A 6,000-nucleotide genomic window follows, 5' to 3' on the forward strand; every position below is an offset into this window, starting at 1 on the left:
GCAACTTTTTCCATGGTAACAAGTGACATATTTGTTATTTTAAATATTATGTTTGATTGTAGTTTGAGGTCTGTTTGGACTGAGGAGCACATTATGCGAATTATTTGGGTTAGGAGGTTAGGAGGTTTTACAGTTTGACTCACTGGGCTACATTTGAAATGTCAACGCTGCATGTGAAAAAGAAAAGCCATTATTGTGGTGCATCCCACCCTACAACTCACCCACAGTCTATCATAGGTTAAGAATTGTAAAATGGAAAAAACAAGAAAAAAAACTGGACAGTAAATGGCCGCATGTTTGAGACCTGCTGTATTCAGAGGAATCTCAAAACACAGCAGAGGAGGTTTGGACAATGATTTGTTACAGACTGGACCACAGCAGGCCCATTATCTGCCAATTTAGGACAGTTCACTTCCTTGTCAACATCCTGGTCTCTGGCAAAATCTCTCTCTCATCCCTCTTTGTCTCATTATTGGAACTGGTTGTCAAGTTAGGTCAGAGAACAGGAATAACTGATGAGCAGCACCTCCCTCCTCTCTCTCTCTCTCTCTCTCTCTCTCTCTCTCTCTCTCTCTCTCTCTCTCTCTCTCTCTCTCTCTCTCTCTCTCTCTCTCTCTCTCTCTCTCTCTCTCTCTCTCTCTCTCTCTCTCCCTCCCTCTCCCTCCCTCTCCCAGGGTATCATTTGCCAGGGCTCGATGCGGAGGAGGAGGGGTAGAGCGGCGGATGATATAAGCGCAGACTTTTAATGAGGACTGGGACAGTAAAGTCATCTACTTATCTGTCACTCATACTCCTTTCATCATTCCCCTCCTCCCCATCCCCAGAGCGAGACGGTGAGAGAGGGAAGAATGGTTAGAGAAGGAAGGGGGGTACAGAGTAAGTGAGGCACATCACTTATTTATGGATTGTAAAATGTTCTGCCCCCCCATTTCGCTCTCCCTCTAGTCCAGTCTAGTTCTCCTTTTTTTTTTTTTTTTTTGCAGTCATTCATATTCAAGAGTGTGAATATAAAAAAGTTTCTGATAGCTTTTCAAAGAGCCCGGCCCCCTTTAGCGCTGAATATAGGAGGCAGAGGAGTAGGAGGAGCTGAGGTTTAGTTAGTGTGGCATCACTCTGACATTTATTGTGTGAGTGTGTATGTATGTGTGTGTATGTGTGTGTGTGTGTGTGTGTGTGTGTGTGTGTGTGGCAGCCTATTAGCATTCCCCTCGTGCACCTCTTCGTCTGTGTGTGTTATTAATAAAACATACAGTAGATATTCTGAAGGAGGCCATACCATTAATTTAAACCATATAAATAATTTCATTTGTAGCTGCATGTTTGTGTCCAACCTGTCATTTTTAAGCATAAAAACATCATAAATTAAGGGATTCACATGTCATAGAAGGATTAATTATGTTGAAAAGAGTAAAAAGAAATCTAATTTTTTCATAACATCATAAGAAATACTTTTAAATCACCATTATCTTACATCATAGCAGTTTAATCAATATTCAAACATGAAACTAGAAGAAAAGTCTGTTGCTTTCATGTGTGTGTGTGTGTGTGAGTGTATGTGTTTGGTTTCAGCTGCCTTGTGTACAGGGTTGGTGCGAGTTGAATCCTGTTGTGCGAGCGAATGTGTGCTCAGGTGTCAGTGTGCAATCAGCCCCAGTCAGTGTGTGTTTCCTTATATGTGTGCAGACGTAGGCTCAGTGTGTGTGTGTACGCTCAGTGAGGTTACATATAGGGTAAAGGGTGATGCACTTGACAGATGTGCTCTGTTGTGGCAGGTGTGTTGGGAGCTGTATATGTATGAGTACAACACGCCTCTGCCTGCAGCAGGACGAGGGCCTGTCGTGTGTGTGGATGTGTGTGTGGATGTGTGAGTGTGTGTGTGTGTGTGTGTGTGTGTGTGTGTGTGTGTGTGTGTGTGTGTTCAATACATAGAGTCAGCTGTTGCAGCTGTTGTTTGTGGCTGGAGTTATTGTTGGAGTTTAAGAAGGCTCTCTCCCTTTCTCTCTTTTCTATTCCTCTGAGCATATTTACATTTGGATTGTTTTTTTGTTTTTTTTAGAAAATTAAAGGAAACATCCAGTCAAAAAGTAAGAAAATCACAAACTGACAAAAAGAAACAGGATGTATGACAACACTTCATCCCACTCAACACACTGGTGATATATGGTTGCTGAAGAATATTTCAGGAATGGAGTCTCCCTCTGTAACACAGGCCTTTGATGAATATTATTGACATAGTCCCAATACATTTGCACAGCTTGCAGCTTGCAGCTTGCGTAACCATCCTGTCAGGTCAGTGGTGGAAGAGAGAGATGGCTGACATGGAAGCGTTAAGTACTATAAAATGTGGAATACATGGGTGTCTATTAGTGCTATTAGTCTGGAAACACAAACACACAAAGTCTTAGCAGCCATTGTACTTACACCCATGGACATATAAAGCATAATGCATAGAGAGCGGCTATTCATCATACATGCAGAGCCTTTATCTGATTAGGCCTTTGAAATCTGTGCCAAATCTCCAATCCAGGATAGCACCATAGACACACACGCACACACACACACACACTCAAAGAGAGAGCACAAACATCAAAGACAAAGATCCAATGTTTATTGATCTCCAGGTCTATTTTTTGCTGGTGGAAATCGGTGCAACATAAACCAGTCCTCTGTTGTGCTTCAGCTGAAGGGAAACAGCCAACAACATTTCAACAATGTACACAATAAACAAGAAAGAAACACGCAAAGACATGAATGTGTGTGCAGGTGAGCAGTGGCAGCACAGATGTGTGTCTGTGTATGAATGGGACTGACATTTCAGATCAAAATTAAAAGGGCATTTCAGTCTTTGTTGAGAACAGCTGTATTGGGGTTTCTGAGTGGGAATACGAAGTGGCGTGCGTGAGCTGTTGCCATAGTAACTCAGGGGTTTTGACACTGGAGTGACACCTGTAATTGTGTCAGAGGTGGAACGAACTGCATATATGTACTTATTATTTCCATTTTGCTTCATTCTTTCATTATAGAGTACATTTACTTTTTTAAATGATAAAAGGAGAGTTATAATTGAAAGTTATCAAGTTATTAATTTCATGAACTTTACATTTTTGTAGCAAATTGAAGCATCTATTTTTTATGTGTGTAGTATGACAGGAATATGTAATAACGAGCTAGTGAACAGTAAGTTTTATCCAGCTATCTACCAAACAAACTTCTGTATTGCTTTTGTTTTTCATGCAAAATTCGGAAAGGTTTCAATGGTTACATTTTTTTCCATGGAAATAGTATAAAAATATCTGTGTGATTATTAGTAATGGTTCTTCTGCTGTAGTCAGCCACATAGACCAATATTTGGGCCACTTTGGCATAGATCAAATGTTCGAATGTGTTCAAGGTAACCACATAGACAGCAGTTGTCAAAATCCCCAGTCATTTTTCTCTTCTTGGGTGTTGCGCAGGCATCAGAAAATCCCCCATTTCAGCGTGCTGACACAATATTTCCCTTTCTGTTTTATGTTAAAAAAGCCTGTACTTTCCAAAATCATCTTTAAAACTGGAACACTTATAATGACTCGAGAGATTTCCAACACTTTTGAATGAAACCAGGCTCCATATGCCTGTTAAAACACTTTATGTGTTTCGATTATACAGTATAGTATGTATTTAAATATGATTTTTCTAAAAATTGATAATGCCTTTAACAGTTAAAAATGACTTTTCAATAGTTATTCTTCACCCAGTGTTTATTATGTGGGATGGTGGAAAGGCAGAGCAGGGTTTAGACATGTCAGTAACTCAGCCAACCGTACTTACATGAAGCCACAGGTCTTTCTTTTAAAAACAGGCTAAATAGACAACATCCTAATAATATGCAGAAGTACTCTTATTCTCTCTTCTATGCTGTCACCAGGTTTTGTCTTTGTTTCCCTGTAGTCAGTGTTCACAGTTAGTAAGAAAAAGTGACTCAGATCTGCTTTTTTAAACCTCTTCCCTCTACGGTGGCTATAATAGTAGGCCTTTGACATGCTTCCTGTTTGGATCAGAGTACGTTTATTAGTTGCCACAAAAAAGTTTTCAACATCACTGCAGACCTCTCTTGCTGCCTGATGCCAATCTGGACCAGGCCAAAAAAACTGGTGGCTGCAAGTAGGCAGGCGTACACATGGCAAAGTCTGGATGGATTCACTCAGTTGAGCTGTGATATTTTGTTTATAAGAGTGGGTGTCTGTGAGCAGCTGTCCTACGCCAAGAAACAATATGACTCTGCCCTCCACCCAGACACTGGTGAACATATGAACCTCATTTCACGTGATTGGCTGCATGGCCATCACCAGACTGTACATGCTGTCGTTCTACTCGTGAGGTCAAAAGTAGAAGTTCAGCGAGGTCAAGAATTTTGAGTCTTACAGCAGTTGTGGATATATTTTGTAGGATAAGCTGTTGTCCTTGGGTTGAACCGGTCTTTCATCGCCTTGTTCAACTAAACCATCTGCAATGCTGCATCACTTATCTCTAACATTGGTATTTAACACTGCGGCACTCCTCATATATCAACAGCTTCCTTATTAAATGAGCTGGAAACCATCAACTTGGTTTGAGCTGCATTTTTAAATTCAGACTCTTTCGTGGTTCATTACTCACAGTGTATGTCATGGTACTTCCCAGCATACCAGTTGCTGATAGTAATAAGGAAAGGGAAACATTTATATTATATTTACATTGTGTCAACTGTTTGCTTATCTCTAATATTTCCTCAGATTGGCAGTTCCCTATTCTCCCCCTCAGTCAACCGAAATTAACAGGGATCTGTATTTTCCAGGTAAAATAATAACTGTAAAATATTCAGGAAATTAGTCTGCACCCAGGGTGGATCCATGACCAACCCATAGTGATGTCAGTGAGGAAAATATGCATATAATGAGGTAAACTGACATCATATGGTTGATAGATAGACTTGGTCTATGTTGCATGAGCTGTGTGCAGACGTTTAACGGACATGCTTTGCTCATTTGGAGCTAAAAGAAAACTGATACAGAACTTCGAGTGTCTAACAAATGTCAATAGGCCTTTTTATTTCTAGACATTTTGACATGTCACAGTAGGAGGATGTGAGGAGGAGAACGGTTGAATTCCATTTAACTACATTAGTTTCAGTGTCCTGCTGGCTCACTGTCACACTGTCATGGCTCACTGGGAGGCATGAATATGACAGCCATTGTTAGTGATAAAAACATTAATGATGGCTTAGAAACACCTGCGCTGGACTATAATAAACCCTATTAAAAGCCCTATAGATATTTGACTGACATGAAGGTATACAGATAATAGCCGAAATTTAATTTAAGGTTAAATCCTCCTTTAAGACAGTGTTTTATTAATTGTGCCCCATTTTCAGCCACAAGCTCTGCACTGGCCACATCTCAGCCTCTACACAATGTTGAGGATTTAAATGCAGCACACTCACCGGACCATAAAGCCCTTCTACCCAATAAAAGTGGTGTGAAGGTTCACAAAACTCCTGCCCAGCATACACCAGTTTTAATGTGGTTTTATGAGTCAGAAAATAGGAAGTAGCAGCACCTGCTCCCAGTCAAGGTGACATTAACCAGGTAGAATATTGTTACACATTGATTTGCTGTCTGTCACATGGCCCTTCAAGGTGTTTTTCACTCTATTGGTGTATAACTCTTCAAGAAATTAACCACCTTCCAAAGAGTTATTTTAATAATCTGTAAAAAACAACAACAACAACAACAAAAAACCTGTCAGGTAATGTGATGTCATTTTGACCCTCCTATCATCACCTTCTCTTCCCAGAGACAGAGAGACAGCATTGGTACAGATGGAAAAGGCAACCAGCTGGGACACTCAACGCTGAGAGCTTGAGTATAACATGCTAAATAATGCAACATTATTTATTTAAGCTTCCTCTGATTAAAGCATCCCTCCACTTCATGTCTCTGTGGTTCCCCCTTCAACCTCCCCCATCAGTGCTGTCTCCTG

The sequence above is a fragment of the Scomber scombrus genome, chromosome 12, assembly GCF_963691925.1.
Source record: "Scomber scombrus chromosome 12, fScoSco1.1, whole genome shotgun sequence".
Classification (NCBI taxonomy): domain Eukaryota; kingdom Metazoa; phylum Chordata; class Actinopteri; order Scombriformes; family Scombridae; genus Scomber; species Scomber scombrus.